The sequence below is a fragment of the Jaculus jaculus genome, chromosome X (genome assembly GCF_020740685.1).
Source record: "Jaculus jaculus isolate mJacJac1 chromosome X, mJacJac1.mat.Y.cur, whole genome shotgun sequence".
Lineage (NCBI taxonomy): Eukaryota > Metazoa > Chordata > Mammalia > Rodentia > Dipodidae > Jaculus > Jaculus jaculus.
Genome location: NC_059125.1, coordinates 84,270,269 through 84,288,969, shown reverse-complemented (window position 1 = coordinate 84,288,969; position 18,701 = coordinate 84,270,269). Strand labels below are relative to the sequence as shown.

General features: G+C 37.9%; 1 pseudogene; it reads left to right on the top strand.

Annotated features, from left to right (window-relative positions):
• Positions 1-874: 874 nt before the first annotated feature.
• Positions 875-2,347, top strand: LOC123456687 (annotated as a pseudogene).
• The last annotated feature ends 16,354 nt before the right edge of the window (positions 2,348-18,701 follow it).

Here is an 18,701-nt window from a genome sequence, read left to right as displayed (position 1 = left end):
TGATGTATTCCAAGTTCTGAAAGATAACAACTGTCAACCAACAGTACTTTATCTTGCAAAACTATCCATTCAAATAAATGGAGAAATAAGGACAATCCATGACAAAAACAGGCTAAAGGAGTATTTGAAGACAAAACCAGCTCTACACAAAATACTTGAAAGAATCCTCCATGCTGAAGAGAACGGAAATCACACATATACGGAACCTGGAGAAAAAAACAAGCAATACTCAAATACCAGTTAACACAAGAGATCAAAGGTGAAACTGGAAGAAATACAAAAAAGGGAAAAAATCAATACTCACCTTTCTATAATATCTCTTAATATCAATGGCCTCAATTCCCCAACCAAAAGACATAGGTTTGCAGACTGGGTAAAAATCAGGATCCTACAATTTGTTGCCTCTACGAAACCCACCTTTCTACAAAGGATGGACACTATCTTATGGTGTAAGTTTGGAAAATGGTGTTTCAAGCATATGGACCTAGAAAACAAGGAGGGGTTGCTATCTTAATATCTGACAATGTAGACTTCAACCCAACATTAGTTAAGAAAGATAAACAAGGTCACTTTACGTTGATTAAAGGCATACTCCAACAGGAAGACATTACAATCCTAAACATATATGCACCTAACATGGGGGCTCCCAAATTCATCAAGCAAATGCTATTAGAACTAAGGTCATAGATAATACCAAACACAGTGGCAGTCAGTAACTTCAACACCCCACTCTCATCAATTGACAGGTCATCCCAGGAAAAAATAAACAGAGAGGCATCTGGACTAAATAACGTCATAGAAGGAATGGACCTAATAGTTATATACAGGCCATTTCATCAAATGCGGCGGGGTCCCCACGGGCAGAGGCAGGAGTGAAGGTGATTTATTTGGTACAAACGTCTTTTAAGAGAATTGCACAGTACTGAAGGATGGTGGAAGCAGTTTTGATTGATCTCTTTGGTTTGAAATTGAGCTCTCAGAAAAACTGCTCTCAGACACTCCTGAAGACAGTGAATGCTATCCAATACCACCATGCCGCCAAGGCCAAGTTTCTTTGCATAATGTGCTGCAGTAATGACAGCAGTGAAAGAGATAGTGAACATGATCCCTGGGAACTGGAAACAAGAAATGAATTATCAGCTCTCTTGAGAGAATTTGAGACTGTTAGTAAACCCAGTGTGGCTGCCTCTTTGTATACTGTTAAACAAAAAATTGATGTAAAAAATCTGAGCAGCATTAAGGTGATTGTACTCAGGCATAGGAAAACATTAATGAGGGCGTTTATTGATCAACTCTTCACTGAAGTTTACAATTTTGAGTTTGAGGATTTACAGGTTACTTTGAGGGATGACCTTTGGAAACAGCCCACTGAAATAAACATGATAGAAATCCAGAATGAAATAGCAACATACTTGAGAAGCCTGCCAGCACTGAAAGGAGAATTGAGCATTATCACATCTCGTTTGATTCCAGATACTTTCATACATGGATTTACTACAAGAACAGGTGGGATACCTTACATACCCACTCTTAGTTCATTCAACCTCTTCAGTAGTTCCAAACAGAGAGATCCTAAAGTTGTTGTTCAAGAAAATCTACGTAGGTTGGCAAATACTGCAGGATTTAATGCAGAGAAATTTTACAAAATAAAGACTGATCATGCCAATGATGTCTGGATTATGGGAAAGAAGGAGCCCGAATCTTATGATGGAATAACCACAAATGAGAGAGGAGTCACAATAGCTGCCCTTGGTGCTGACTGTATACCTATAGTTCTTGCAGATCCTGTGGAAAAAAGTATGTGGGGTTGCTCACTCTGGCTGGAAAGGTACTTTGTTAGGTGTTGCTATGGCTACAGTGAATGCTATGAAGGCTGAATATGGCTGCAGTTTGAAAGACATTATTGTTATACTGGGACCTTCCATAGGGCCTTGCTGTTTTACTCTTCCCAGGCAATCAGCAAGTGCATTTCATAAACTTCATCCTGGATGTGTATGACTGTTTGACTCACAAAATCCATATATTGACATCCGTAAAGCCACCAGGATTCTTCTAGAATGAGGAGGAGTACTTCCACAGAATATTGAGGACCAGAACCATGATCTCAACCTCTGTACATCCTGCCATCCTGACACATTTTTCTCCCATGTTCGAGATGGCCCTAACTTTGGTACACAGATTGGCTTCATCTCAATCAGAGAATGAGGTTCTTGACTGGGATTTTGCATAATGGTTTCCTGCCTTCTACACTGACTGCAAAAATGAAGTTCAGTTGTTGATATATCAAAACCAAGAGAATTACAAAAGATAATTAATCTGTAGAGTATATTTTCATTGTTAGCCCAAACCAAATGATCTTGGTTTTATTCTCATGACAACTGGCAAAAGAATCAGTATGATATTTTACCTATTAAAGTTATTTCTAAAGGTAAAAAAAAAAAAAAAATTATAGAGTCAAATGATAATGAGAACACAACATACCAAAACCTCTGGGACACAAAGAGGGAAGTTCTAAGAGGTAAACTGATAGCTTTAAGTGCCTATATTAATAAATTACAAGGGTCACAAATAAATGACCTAATGATTCACCTTAAAGTCTTGGGAAAAAGAAGAACAAGGTAAACAAAAATCAGTAGAGAGGAAGAAATAATAAAGATTAGGGCAGAAATTAATGAAATAGAAACCAAAAAAAAAAAAGAAAGAAAAAGAAAAAAAATCCAAAGAATCAATGAAACAAAGAGTTGGTTCTTTGAAAGGATAAGCAAAATTGATAAACCCTTAGCAAATCTGACCAAAAGAAAGAGAGAAGAGACACAAATTAATAAAATTGGAGATGAAAAAGGTAACATCACAACAGATACCAGAGAAATTAAAAAAATCATCGGGACATACTATCAAAGCATATGCACCACTCGATATGAAAATCTGAATGAAATGGATGGTTTCCTTGACCTATATATGGCCTACCTAAATTAAATAAAGATGAGATTAATCACTTAAATAGACCTATAACAAGCATGGAAATCTAAGAAATTATCAAAAATCTCCCAACTAAAACTAGCCCAGGCCCAGATGGATTCACTGCTGAATTTTACCATACCTTCAGGGAAGAACCAACACCATTGCTTCTTAAGCTTTTCAATAAAATTGAAAAAGAAGGAATCCTACAAAACTCCTTCTGTGAAGCCAGCATCACCCTGATACCAACAGCAGGCAAAGATAGAACAACAAAAGAAAATTACAGACCAATCTCCCTCATGAACATAGATGCAAAAATTCTCAACTAAATATTGGCAAACAGAATCCAAGAATATATCAGAATGATCATTCATCCTGACCAAGTAGGCTTTATTCCAGTGATGCAGGGATGGTTCAACATATGCAAATTGATAAATGTAATACGTTATATAAATGGACTGAAGGACAAAATTCACATGATCATCTCACTAGATGCAGAGAAAGCGTTTGACAAAATCCAACATCCCTTCATGATAAAAGTCCTACAGAGACTGGGAATGGAAGGAACATATCTCAATATAATAAAAACTATTTATGACAAGCCTGCAGCCAACATATTACTAAATGGGGAAAAACTGGAAGCTTTTCCACTAAAATCAGGAACAAGACAAGGGTGTCCACTGTCTCCACTTTTATTTAATATAGTTTTGGAAGTCTTAGCCATAGCAATAAGGCAAGAGACACACATAAAAGGGATACAAATTGGAAAGGAAGAGATCAAGTTATCATTATTTGTAGATGACATGATTCTATATATAAAGGACCCTAAAGACCCTACCAGCAAACTGTTAGAGCTGATAAACACCTACAGCCATGTAGCAAGATACAAAATAAATGCACGGAAATCAGTAGCCTTCCTATATGGTAACAACAAACACACAGAGAATGAAATCAAAGAATCACTCCCATTCATAATTGCATCAAAGAAAATAAAGTACCTTGGAATAAACCTAACCAAGGAAGTAAAGGATCTCTACAATGAAATCTATAAAACACTCAAGTGAGAAATTGCAGAGGACACTAGGATATGGAAAAACATCCCTCGTTTCTGGAACTGAAGGATCAATATTGTGAAAATGGCAATCTTACCAAAAGCAATCTATACATTTAATCCAATCCCAATCAAAATTCCAATGGCATTCTTCATAGAAGTAGAAAAAAAATCCAAAAATTCATTTGGAATCAGAAAAAAAACTTGAATATCTAAAATAATACTGAGCAACAAAAATAAGGCTGGTGGTATCACCATACCTGATTTTAACCTATACTACAGAGCCATAGTAACAAAAAGAGCATGGTACTTGCACAAAAGCAGACATGTAGATCAATGGAACAAAATAGAGGACCCAGATGTAACTACAGGTAGCTACAGCTACCTGATATTGGATAAAAATGCCAAAACTACTCATTGGAGAAGAGACAGCCTCTTCAGCAAATGTTGCTGGGAAAATTGGATATGTATCTGTAGAAGGAAGAAAATAGATTCTTCTCTCTCTCTCCATGCACAACAATTAAGTCCAAATGGATTAAAGACCTTAACATCAGACCTGGAACTCTGAAACTGCCAAAGGAAAAAATTGTGGAAACCCTTCAACATATTGATCTTGACAAAGACTTTCTGAATATAACTCCAGTTGCTCAGGCAATATAACCACAGATTAACCACTGGGACCTCATGAAATTACTATGATTTTGTAGTGCAAAGGATGCGGTGAATAAGGCAAAGAGGCAAGCTATAGAAAGGGAAAAAATCTTTGCCAGCTACATATCTGATAGAGGATTAATATCTAGGATATGCAAAGAACTCAAAAAATTAAATAATAAGAAATCAAACAAGCCAGTTAAAAATGGGCTATGGGGATAAATAGAGAGATCTCAAAAGAAGAAATATGGATGGTGTATAAGCATCTAAAAATATATTCTACATCCCTAGTTATCAGGGAAATGCAGATTAAATCTACATGAAAATTTTCTAACTTTAGGCATGGCATTTAGGTTTAGCCTGAAAATTCTTTCCTACACTCTCACATCTTATCCAAATACTTTAACATTTTGATCTAAGTACCACTCAAAAACATTTTTTAACAAACATTCTGTGTCAACATTGAACAATTTCTTTCCAATTCCTTCAATCAACTCATCTCACCCCGTAATTAATCATCTTTCTTATAAGACTATTAAATGAAACTACACCAAATTGGTTAATCCTATTACTCACTGACAAGAAAGTAGAATAAGACAATTTTATGTCATTAATACTAATAACACACTTGGAGATGATTGTATTAGGAGTAAATAAGGAAAATTCTGTTGCTATCTCAAGGCAGGCTGTCCTAGAAGTCAGGTCATTGCCTCCTCCTTTTTAGTAACAGGATATTACAATCAATTTTTTTTTTAATTTTAAAATACCTGAAAAATTATAAACCACCATTTCAGAGAGAATTATGTTGTTTTCAGTAATCCTCTACATAATTTGAAGTTGACCTAGAACAAAACTCAGTAATTATATTTATGATATCATGTAATAAATTATGGCATTGTTTACATAAAACATTAGTTCACCGTAGGCTTTAGTTAAATATGACCTTTTATTTTTCTTTCTTGCTTCTTCTTGATGCCTGAGCTGTGGCTGGGCAGGGCTTGCATACACCTGAGATCATCCCTGCACTGCTTCAGCCCTGCCCTGCTTCTGGACACTCACCAGGGTCTGCTCTGGTACACTTGGAGGTAATGGCCTAGACTGGCCAAGACAACTGCCTGCCGGAGTCTGAATCCAGCTACACAAAGGGAGAGGGCCCATAGGGGGGCAAAAAAGGGACCCTGCAAGGAGGGGAGGGGGTTCCAGGACCACCCAAGCTGCTGGAGAAGGAGGTGGAGACATGTCACATGCACAGGCTGAGGTGCCATTGTCATGGCACATGTGAGCTAGTTGCCTGACTCTGACTCAAGCCACTTTGGAGCACTTGCACAGCTGGATTGCAGTTTTGTTGCTTAATGGGAGTGACGGGTAATTTCCTTCCTGAACGAACGTTTTTGTTTCCTAGCCAGATAAGATATGAGGGTTCACGTGTCTGGGCCACATGGATGCCCAGAAATCATCCACAGGGTGTCCTTGAGGACTTCCAAAAAGGAGCTGGCCTCGTTCTGGGAGAGCTTAATTCATCAACTTTCAGAAAAGCCTGTAATCTAAGAATCTGTGATTCCTTTTGTTGGGAGACAATATTAAAGTAAAGGAGAAAAAAGAGAAAAATACCTTCTGTGTGATGGAGGAAAGAGAAGTAGATAGTTTTTGCCAACACCCAATGGGCTGTTGGGGTCCAGGCAGAGGACTGTTGGCCTTCATTCAATACCAAAGAGAAACCTTGGTCAAGAGATATCAATTGCCAGTTCATTGTGTCTGGTCCTACATGATAGTGTGAACCGAAAATAAAGGAAGAAAAACAGAAACCTTCCAGCCCTCAAAAACATGGAGACAAGGCCACAAGGGCTGATGTCTCCCAGTCCCTCTGGGAGAGCACTCACCTACCCTGTCTGTCTCATAGGGTCCCTGTTCAGGTTCCAGCTGTGGGTTCCTGAGTTCTTGTTCCAGGGGCTGTCCATGATCCCCCTGAAGGCACCCAGGCAACTGGGGTGGGTGAGACCATGAAAGTAAAAGAAATTTGGGAGGATTTTCTGTGAACAGTTCTCTTCGTTTATTGTCAGGGAAATGGGTTTATAAGCATCTGAGGGCAGCGAGAAGGGTCCTATAGGGATTGGACATACCAGGTTTATTTCTGATGCCTAATTAGCATATGGGTTCATTCATTTCAGTGCATAGGCAATAGAGGAGGGGGGGCTCAGGTGATCTAAGGCCACAGGACTGTGTGAAGACTGCTGGCTGATAAGGAGTTTCCTAGGCAATGGGCCAAAGGTCACAGGGCCATGGGCAAAGCCTAAATTCAGGTGTGCTGGGCTTGGAGAGGGAGTGGCCTCCTGTAGCCCGGGGTCATTAGCCTTGCCTGTAGCTCAGGGCCCTCTCCTGTAGGCTCTAGCCTGGTCCTGGCAGTGCTCATCTTGGAGAGCGTGGTCAGTTTCTGTGGGGGTGTATGACTCAGGTTAATATTACCTACCCTGTGTCTCTTCCAATCTTTCTGAACTTTCTTGCAAAATATTCCCTAAACCTTTTTCAGTGTTAGTAGTCTGATTTAATGTTGAGTTCTAGGTAGCCTCTGGATTTCTATTTGATGGATTGTGTATGACCACAGTGTTTGTCACCATCTCTCTGGACCAGGTGGTAAAGCTATAAGTGAGAGCAGTGTTAGTGTCTCCACTTGTTCTGCAGTGTATACTGGATCCTGGAAAAAGTGATAGAGGTGACACTTCTTGTGGTAGGCAGTTGGCTGACTTTCCTTGTCATATTGATGGATCATGACTCTCCCTTGTGTTCTTTCTCAGCCATACAATAAAATAGGTTCTCCAGGGCTGGAGAGATGGCTTAGTGGTTAAGCGCTTGCCTGTGAAGCCTGAGGACCCCAGTTTGAGGCTCGGTTCCCCAGGACCCCACGTTAGCCAGATGCACAAGGGGGCACACGTGTCTGGAGTTCATTTGCAGTGGCTGGAAGCCTTGGCACACCCATTCTCTCTCTCTCTCAAATAAATAAGAATGAACAAAAAAAAATAGGTTATCCATCTGTGGTGGTTTGATTCAGGTGTCCCCCATAACATTACATGTTCTGGATGCTAGGTTCCCAGGAGGAGATTTGGGAATTAATGCCTCCTGGATGGAGTGCATTGTTGGGGGCAGGTTTATGGATGTTATAGCCAGTTTCCAAATGCCAATGTTTGGCACACTCTCCTGTTTCTATTGTCCACCTTATGTTGGCCAGGGGGTGATGTCCACTTCTTCTCATGCCATCATTTTCCCATGCCATTGTGGAGCTTCTCCTTGAGCCTGTAAGCCAAATTAAACCTCTTTTTTCTCAGAAGCTTCTCTTGGTTGGGTGATTCCTACCAGCAATGTGAACCTGACTGCAAAACCATCCAAGAGTAAGAGCTGTTTGGATTAAGAAAATTAAGCAGGGCTGGAGAGATGGCTTAGCGGTTAAACGCTTGCCTGTGAAGCCTAAGGACCCGGTTCGAGGCTCAGTTCCCCAGGTCCCACGTTAGCCAGATGCACAAGGGGGCGCACACATCTGGAGTTCGTTTGCAGAGGCTGGAAGGCCTGGCGCGCCCATTCTCTCTCTCTCCCTCTATCTGTCCTTCTCTCTGTGTCTGTCACTCTCAAATAAATAAATAAAAAAAAGATAATTAAGCATAGTCATTTGAGAGACATTTTGCTGTGCATACACACTCTTCATAGCCTAACAGCCCTATTTACAGATGGCATGATTCTATACATATGAAACCCAAAAGATTCCCCCAAAACCCTCTTAAAAGTGATAAATGCTTTCAGCAAAGTGGCAGGATATAAAGCCAACACACAAAATCAGTATCTTTTGCATATACAAATGACAAACATTTGGAGAAAGAAATTAGGGTATCTGTCCCATTTATGAGAGCCACAAAAACATAAAATACCTTGAAATATTACTAAACATTGTAAAATTTCTCCTATTTTTATAGATTGGATGAATTATCATTAAAATGGTCATTCTACTAAAAGCAATATATAGAGAAAATAAAATTCCAGTTAAAATCCGAGTACCCTTATTCATAGACATAAAAAAGTAGTTTTGAAAGTCATATGAAAACACAAAACACCTCAGATAGCCAAAACGTCTTCAGCAAAAGGAATAGCCCTGATGATCACTATCCTGATTTCAATATATACTATAAAGCTATATTAATATAAATAACATGATACTGGCACAAATATGACCATACAATCCAATGAAATAAAATAGAAGATCCAGGTATAAATTTTAGTAATTACAAATACTTGATCTTTGATAAAGGGATAAAAAACAATGCTCACTGGAAAGAAAAGAGAGTGTAATCAACCGATGGTGCTAGAGAATCTAGGTAGCCATATGTAGAATGAATCCGGACCCTATTCTATCACCCTGATCAGTAGTCAATTCTTTGAAGTAGGCAAAAACCTAAAAGCTAGGGTTCATAAACTTTTCCTGTACTACAAAATTACCAATTGTTCAGCAGGTTTCTGGAGTATTAAGGAGGACATGTAGTGCATGTGCTTAATTTCTGCACTAGGGAGGCAGAAGTAGGAGGACTGTTGAGAGTCCAAAGCCAGCCTAGGACTACATAGTGAATCCTGGGTCATCCTGGGATAGAGCAACACCTTACCTCAAAAAAACAGAAAAAGGGCTGGAGATATGGCTTAGCGGTTAAGCGCTTGCCTGTGAAGCCTAAGGACCCCGGTTCAAGGCTCGGTTCCCCAGGTCCCACGTTAGCCAGATGCACAAGGGGGTGCATGCATCTGGAGTTCATTTGCAGAGGCTAGAAGCCCTGGTGTGCCCATTCTCTCTCCCTCTATCTGTCTTTCTCTCTGTGTCTGTCACTCTCAAATAAATAAATAAATAAATAATCTAAAAAAAGAAAAATATTTCCACCACATGGAGAAAATGGAAAGCTTATTTATTGTTACTAGGTATGTAAAATTGGATGAGTCTATGGAACATTATATGGAGGATCCTCAAAAAATGCTGCAAAAACTTTAAAATATTGTCCAGCAATACTATTTCATAATATTTTCCCCAAGGAATTAGAAAGGGGGCCTTGAAGAGATAAATTCATGTATACTGCAGCATTACACAACAGCTAAGATATATGTGCCACATAAATGCTCATTAAGACATTATTAGGGGTTATAGCAATGGCTTATCAGTTATATTGCTTTCCTGCAAAGTCAAAGGACCAATGTTCAATTCCTCAGGACCCACATAAGCCAGATGCACAAGGTGGCACATGTTTCTATATTTCATTTGCAGTATCTGAAGACTCTGGCATGCTCACTCTCTATCTGTCTGTGTCTCTCTCTCTTGTTCTCTTTAATAAATTAAATAAATTAAAAAAAATTGAAAGTCATGATTGGATCAAAAATGTAGAACATAATAGGGAGGGCGGTGTTTGAGGCGAGGGTAATGGTGGGGTAGGGGACACAAGATTGGACTCAAATGGCAATGATACCATCAAATTCTACATTCTAGAAGACAGACTAAATGATTGAACTTTCATGAGGTCCTTAGTGGGAATGCCTGAATCATAGGGCCCTGGAGAAGGTATGATGAAGATTAACCTAATCTTATCTATTCTCTCTCTCCCTCCTTCCCTCCCTCCCTCTCTCTCTCTCTCCTCTTCTCTTTTATATTACCTATCTTTTTCTATATTCTTTTTCTTGGTGCTGACCTGCAACTCCCAATACCAGTATGTGGTTAACATCCACAATCAGCTGTTGATCAGAGAGAAGTACAAGGTTTCCCAAAAGAAGACAGATTTATGTCAGAATGCTTGATGACCCACCAAAGTTCATGGTAAGACTCTACCACCAAAGACATCATATGCTGTTGGTACAGAACATGAAGTGACCTTGATGGCATCTGGAAGAGATTCAGTCCCCACACAGTTAGCTTATCTAGTGTTACAAGGTGCTACATGAGTGACTGGGGGAAAATGACCAACACCTGCCCAAGCAACTAAGGTTCTAAGCTACTCAGCAGCAAAAAATTTGACGTGATGTTCACACAAGTGCAATAGTGGCACACAGCCACAGTGAGTAACCAACTTCTCTTGATTTGGCTAACTTATCCACTCAGCAGATCAGAACCCATACCTGGACATGGAAAACAAGTCAGAACCATATCTAAAAAATGAGCTTCTTTTCCATGATCAAGCTCCCACCAATTGTGGACTACAAGAGGGCTCACACCTAATAAATAATTCTCCCTAAAATAATAATGATTATCCCATTTTTCTTGTGCTGACTTCACTCTCCATTGAAGAATTTGCTTCTCTTTTTCAGATGGACACAGAACCTGAGGAGAAATTCAGTCCATTACACCTCACTAGGATCTCAGCTGAAACTATAGTGTAATTGTGGAAATGAGCAAGAGTGCAACTTTTTTGGTGAACCTGGTACCAGCACAAAGGTGAAGGAGACAGACCCAGAGGACACTCAACTCCTACAAAACCAGATATCCAGAGACACAAGGGCTCCCAAGACATTATCACTGTAGTAGACCTAAAAGGAACCCAATATGGCTCAGGAAACTTTGCAGAAGAGGGTGTGGAAAGATTGTTAGAGCCACATGTTGGGACATTATGCACAGATAGATTGCCTCTTACCCATAACTGATGGCTAACCCCACAATGCACGACCCATATTCCCCAATGAAGAGGGTCCCTGCAGAGGGGGGTTGTATACACACTGTGTACATAACTAATAAAAAATGTAGAACATAAAAAAACAATGAAATATTACTCAACCTTTACAAAGAAACTATGTATGGTATATGTTATAATCTAATCCACACTTTTGGACAAGACTCTAAATAAAATAAATTTAAAAACTGCATGATTCCACTTATAGAATTGTCTAAAAGTGCCAAGACATAAAAACAAAGTAGAATGATGCTTGCAGTTGTAAGTAGAAAGGAAAATGTCTGTCACTACCAGGCACAGGCTGGAACTTTCAGGAAAGGGGCCTGATCTTCCAGGCATGGCTATGGACCCCCCAGGCTTCAGGAGGCTACTCCCTCTCTAAGCCCTTCACATCTGAACTTAGGTTGTGCCCATAGCCCTGTATCCTTTGGCCAGTTTCCTAGGAAACTCCTTATCAGCCTTCACACAGCCCATCCTCCTGGGACCCTGGATCACCTGACTTCCCCTGCCATTGCCTAAGTGCAAGAATGAATGTACCCATATGCTAATTAGGCATACGAAATGAACTTGGTATGTCCAATCATTTTAGGACCCTTCCCCCCACCCTCAGATGCTTATAAACCTATTTCACTGACAATAAACTGAGAGAGCAGTTCAACTTTCTACAGGGAGTGATTTTCTCTCCTCTGGCGCTCACACCCCCACCTCCCGCCAAGCAAGAATGCAGGAACCCACAGGGTTCTCTTTAGTGAGTACATGCTTTCAAAGTTTAGAATGAAATAATTCTAGAGATTTATTGTTTAACAATGTTCACATAATTAACACCAATAACCCCTTTACTTAAGATGGTAAAGATTGGAAATTTTATGTGCTTCATTCTTTACTAAAATTGTAAAACATAAAACTATTTCTTAGCTCAAGGGACACACAGAAGTAGGTGTCACATACAATTTAGCCTGTTGGTTAGTTTTCCAATTACTGTTTTAAGACCAACGGAAAATTGAAATAGCTGGAAAGACTAGTTTGGTACTCAATCAAGCATAGAATTTAAAAATACAGATTAGAATTTAAGAATTTGTATTTTGCTTAAGCACTGTACTAGACATTGAATTGTGACCCTTCAAATAATATGTTAATTACTAATTCTCAGTACTTACAACTGTGACTCATTTGGAAATTGGGTCACAGATGTATTCAAGTTATGGTAAGGAGGTCATCAGAGTGGGGTCTAATCTAACAAGAGCAGTATCCTAATAAGGAGAGAACACACATAGATACATACCCTGTGAATACAGAGCCAGATACTACAGTAGGAATACTATAAACTTAGGAACACAGTAGGTGTGGTAATTTGAATAAATGTCCCCCTATAGATGCAGGAGTTTTATTAAAGCTTCTCAGATTAACCAATACCTGGCTTGAGGAGATGTCACTGCATGGTTCTTACAGTCCAGCTGTAAGGTATGGTGTTAGATTTGGAATTCCAATCTAAAGATTGTAAAGTGCCTGAGTTCCACCTGAATTTCCTACATGTGCTTGTGTGTGGTGTGGCTTTTGGCTTTTTGGCTCAGGGTCTCTCTTTCTCTGCTTGGTCCTTTAAGAGGGGGTCAACTTCTTCTGCCATTATCAAACTTCCCCTGGATCTGTAAACTTCAATAAATATCCCTTCTTCCATAATGGTGCCTTGTTTGGAAGTACATCTCAATGAGCTGAAGCTGTCTATAGAGTAGCACAACACTTCTGGAAGATACAAGTAATATACCTGCTCTACAGCCTTAAAACTATGTATAAGCATGCTAACACCATGCTTGGCATTAAAAACTTCATGTAAATAACAGGATATATTAATTAGCCATTTGCTCACGGTGCTGTGCTGTGGTAGCCTTAAAAAATGAATGCACACTATTGGTGAATGGTCACAGTTGTCTGTTAATGATGTTTTATCCTGGGTGCTGCAATAAAGAAATAATGGAGAAAATAATAATTACTATGCCAGAGAGTAAAATATAATCTGAAGATAAATCTACCACATAAAAAAAAATCCAAGAAAAGTGAATTGTTTAAACATTACACTGTATAGTAGTATGTATCAGGATCAGTAAAATAAACATTAACTTCATTCTAAATTGATATATTCTCTTAATTACATTTATAATGCTAAGTGGCCAAACTTAAATTGTCTCTGATTAACAAATCCACATAAACTACACTTGCTATTAATGTTTAATGTAAAAGCTATACTATCCTATATATTTCATACTTTCTAATTAAAAAATGGTTAGCAAAATCCCTTGCCAAATCATCTGTAATGCACTAGTTGCTTATATAAATATGAAATATACCATATGTGCTGAGAAATATTTACTATTAAGGAATTTTATTGCAACTATAAGAAAAATGTAGAGGGCAAAAGACATTTTTACTTCATTATGTTCTTCATGTTACTATCCTTTATTGAAACCTTATGGAGGGTTAAATCTAAGTAATATTCCTGGAAGCTATCATCCCAGAAGAAATAATAAAAAAATAAGATGTAAGAACCTCTTAACAAATCATTGGGAAGAAAACCGAAGCTGTATCATTAGTGGTATTATGTTGAGGAAGTTATTCCACATTATTATCAATTTTCTCATTGATACAATAGAAATAGAAATATCTCCAGCTCCCTGCCTCACAGGACTGATGTGATATTTCTTTTTTTTTAATTTTTTTTTGTTTTTTTTTAAATGATTTTTTATTTACTTTGCGTATTTATGGGTGTACAAGGGTCTCTTGCCTCTGCAAACAAATGTCAAACATTCAGTACTTTGCATCTTGCTATACGTGGGTGCTGGGAAATTGAACCTGGGCCAGCCGACTTTGCAAGCAAGTACCTTTAACCACTGAACCACCTCCACAGCCGAGATGTTTTTCTTTTTAATTTTTTTAAATTTATTTCTATTTATTTATTTGAGAGCGACAGACAGAGAGAATGGGCACACCTGGGCCTCCAGCCACTGCAAATGAACTCCAGACATGCCCCCTTGTGCATCTGGCTAATGTGGGTCTTGGGGAATGGAGCCTCGAACCAGGGTCCTTAGGCTTCACAGGCAAGTGCTTAACTGCTAAACCATCTCTCCAGCCCCTAGATGATTTTTTGTTTATTTACTTAATGCTTTTTTTTAAAAAAAATTATTAGCATTTTCCATGATTATAAAAAAAAATCCCATGTTAATTCCCTCCCTCCCACACTTTCCCCTTTGAAATTCCGTTCTCCATCATATTACCTCCCCATCACAATCATTGTACTTACATATATACAATATCAACCTATTACCCTCCTAGTAGTACCCTAGTACCCTCCTCTGTGATATTTCTTATTATACTGAATACCATCTAGGCATCATGTCTGGAGTATAAGACTATTAATATGTGCTTAGCAAGTGAAGCTTAGGGAAAGAGATCTATTTTCTCACATTAAAAAGGCAGGAAATATACAGGTAAGAATTTAGTCAAAATAAAATTAGTCATTTTTAGATAATTTAAATTGTCAAAGAAACTTATGAGGACTTATATTCAACTATCTAGTAATAAAACCACACACAATAGGTAAAAGAAAGAAAGAAAGAAAGAAAGAAAGAAAGAAAGAAAGAAAGAAAGAAAGAAAGAAAAAAGTGATAGACCCTGTTAGAGGCTGAACATGAGAGGGGATTTGGCTTTGATGTGTGGGGGAATTCAATAAAACTTATGGTAAAGAAAGGGTTGTAACTGAACAGGGAAATAAAGACCCAGAAAAATTCAATCATCAGGATGCATGATCTGAATATCTTCAACACAGAAACCAATTCAAGATACAAAGACCAGGAATCACTTGACAGAATAAGGAAGACAGTTCCAAATATATGGCTCCCAGTAGACACTCTGTACTTTAGAATGCATTACTGGAAGTCGTAATGAAGGATGGATTTAACTTGTTCAAGTGTTCTATGTGCCTTTGTCTGCATGTGAAGCTCTTTAATTATAAACTGTGACCACTACCAGTGATTACCTCCATAATAAATATGTGGAATCAAGGTCTTACTGAGCATGAAGTGATTAAATTGTGATTCATAGCAAATTCTGAGTGAATGCTACTGATGTTGGCAAGTAGCTGATGTAGAACAGTAGTTAATTAGTCAATAGCATTAAAAAGTTTTGGGTCATTTAGTTGGACAAATGATTTGGTGTCTAATTTTACATAGTAAATTTAAAGCTCTAAGCAAGAAAATAAATCTTCATAGTAAAGAACATTTTGAAATTGATAACAATATCATTGACCTTTTCTGTAGAAAAAATACATATTTGCCTTAGAAAATATAATAAAACAGTATTCTTAGTAAAGAAAGTTAGACAGCAAAACTATGATATTCGGGTGAACTACATAGAGGCAAGTAAACTTCTATATAAACATCAGTACTTGTACATTTGTACGTGGCACAAAATGACAATTCTTTGTACATGTGTAAAATTACTAACAAGTAGGAAAGAATAAGAAACACATCATCTCATCAAGATTAATCCTTGTGGAACTAAAACTATATGCAACATGACACATGAGCATATAGATCTATTTAGAAGCTGTCCCTTTGCTGTAAGAGATAAAGGAGACTAGTTCCTTATTAAAGGTGCATAGAGATTAATATTCAAGTCAATAAAATAAAATTATAGTTCATTTATATATGTCTAGAAAATATCTAAATCTTTTTAGAAAACTCATTTTATTTTTTAATGACTTGAGTTAAATAACTACTCTGGGAATTCATACACAGATAATTAGGCTAATGTGCTAGTTAGCTCTCAGAGGTTCAGAATCAGCAAATTGAAGTAAGTAACCCCCATTAAAGGATATTATACTAAATAAGGCACATATCTCTCTAGAACTTCTACATATTATAATCAGCTTTACCTAAATACCTCACCTGGGGCATGATTTTATTAAAAATGCATGCTATTGTGCTTTTATTTTTATTGTTTTAAATTTTTTAAAAATTTATTTATTTGAGAGTGACAGAGAAAGAGGGAGAGAGAGAGAGAGAGAGAGAGAGAGAGAGAGAGAGAGGGAGAGAGAAAGAAAGAAAGAAAGAAAGAAAGAAAGAGACAGACACACACACAGAGAGAGAGAGAGAGAGAGAGAGAGAGAAAGAAAGAAAGAGAGAAAGAAAGAAAGAGAGAAAGAAAGAGAGAGAAAGAGAATGGGCATGCCAGGGCCTCCAGCCACTGCAAACGAACTCCAGACGTGTGTGCACCCCCTTGTGCATCTGGCTAACGTGGGTCCTGGGGAATCAAGCCTCAAACTGGGGTCCTTAGGCTTCACAGGCAAGCACTTAACCACTAAGCCATCTCTCCAGCCCCTATTGTGCTTTTAAAATACATTGCAACATACCAAATTAATATGACATGTATACACTCATTTCATAATTTACTTATAAGGTTTAGGTTTGAATGGAAGAAAAAGAGACTAATCCATAGGCTTTAGCACTAGCACCCAATTCCTGCTTGTCTCATCTACAATGACGGAAATATACTTAAGAACTAAAAGCTGTTGCTTCTTTTTAGCAGGAAGCCAAAGCAAAGATATAGAAAAGAAGAAGAAATAGAGGTGAGTTATCTTCATGCACTAGAAAGAAGTGGGCCAGCCAGAGGTAGATTACAATTCTCTGATCCTCTCTTAGTTTCTAACTATGTGCCATCCTCAAGTAAATTTTGTTGTTCAAATTATAGAAAAATTTTCTAGGCAGAGAGACAAAACTGATAATATATATAAACAAGTATCAAGCTGCACACAACTGTCTCCAACCAGTTCCTATGTTAATTTGGGTCTTTTTACCCTGATATCAGTGATTATTATTTTGTGTTAATTACACATAGAAGTACTGTTAGAAAGCATATGAGAAAATACATTTCTTCATATTGGTCCTTAAAATATTTATGGAAGATTGTGCAGAAATGAAAATTAAGTAAGTAAAAAAATCTTCAGGGAAGGAGTGTCCAAAAATTGGTATGATGGAACGTCCCACTTAGCTTTTCTGAAAATACAGATCACCAACATATAGACATATTTTCATTGGCAAAAATCCCGGACCTGTTTTTCTCCTGGATAACTAACCAATAACATCAAAACAGTCATAAAATTTGTGGAGACTCTTATTGTGGTGTTGTAGATGTGAAATGTCCCTGGTAAACTCTATTGTTTGTAAACTTAATTCTGGGTTGGTGATGCTATTTGGGGTGGCTGTGGAACCTTGCTAAAAGAAGTTTGTCACATGGGCCAGGCCGTAAGGTTTTATGGTTCAGTTTCACTTGTCAGACTCAGTTCATTATCTCTCCTTTTCTCTGCTGACAAGAACATGTGATTCCTGGCTATGAGATCATTCCATGCTTTCCCTGTCAAAACTAAACTTCTTAAAACTGTAAGCCAGAACTAAATTTGTTCCTTCTATAAGCTGATTCTTGTCAGGCCTTTAGTTCTAGTAACAAGAAACTAGCTGTTAAAACCGTATGTACAGTATTATAAAATTGGTATGAAGTATACAGCTTCCATATTCTTACTGTAGATGTATTATAGTTTGCTTATGAAAGATCTCCTTAAAGGATCCTGTATTAAACACTTGTTTTCAGTTCTTGGGCATGATGAAAGTGATTGAATCTTGAAAGCTCTAAACAAATAAATGGCTTGATTATTTGAATGAAGGATTAGGAATTGGTAAAAAAGTGGAGGAGAATCCTGCTGAAGGAACTATGTCACAGCAAATATGCCCCTCTGAACTGGATCTTATTGCCATACCCTATCTGTCTCGTTCTTTGCTTCCTAGTTACTCCTATGATGTTTTGCCTCAGCAATGGGCCCAGGAAACATACAGCCTCTGAAAACAAGAAAAAAAAAAATCTTTTCTGAAAGTTGTATTCTCAGGTATTTTAGTTATATCTACAGAAAACTAACATCAGAAGGAAGAAACAAAACTAACACTAGTATTTTTAGGAACTTCCAGAGGAACTGGCTTCTATCTTGCTTATCATGGAAGGCTGATATAGGAAACTTCACTGGTAATAGCCATTGGCAAACAAGATGCCAATTTGACAAAAAAGGAAAGTATGAAAGTGCATAAAAAAACCCTGTTCCTAGGTTTTTCAGTAAAAACAAGTAGGAAAAATAGAAAGGAATGGAGAGAAGACATAAATACGTATCTCAGTTTCTATCAAAGAAAGTGAAGAATTGGATCTCAAGTTTAAAAATTCCATTTTCTAAGAGCTACCTGAGGGATTCACTTCCATGAAGCTTGGGAAAATCCCCACAATGTTTGGAAGTCTTTCCAGGAATCCAGATTTTCCCCACTAGAAGTTAAGCCCAC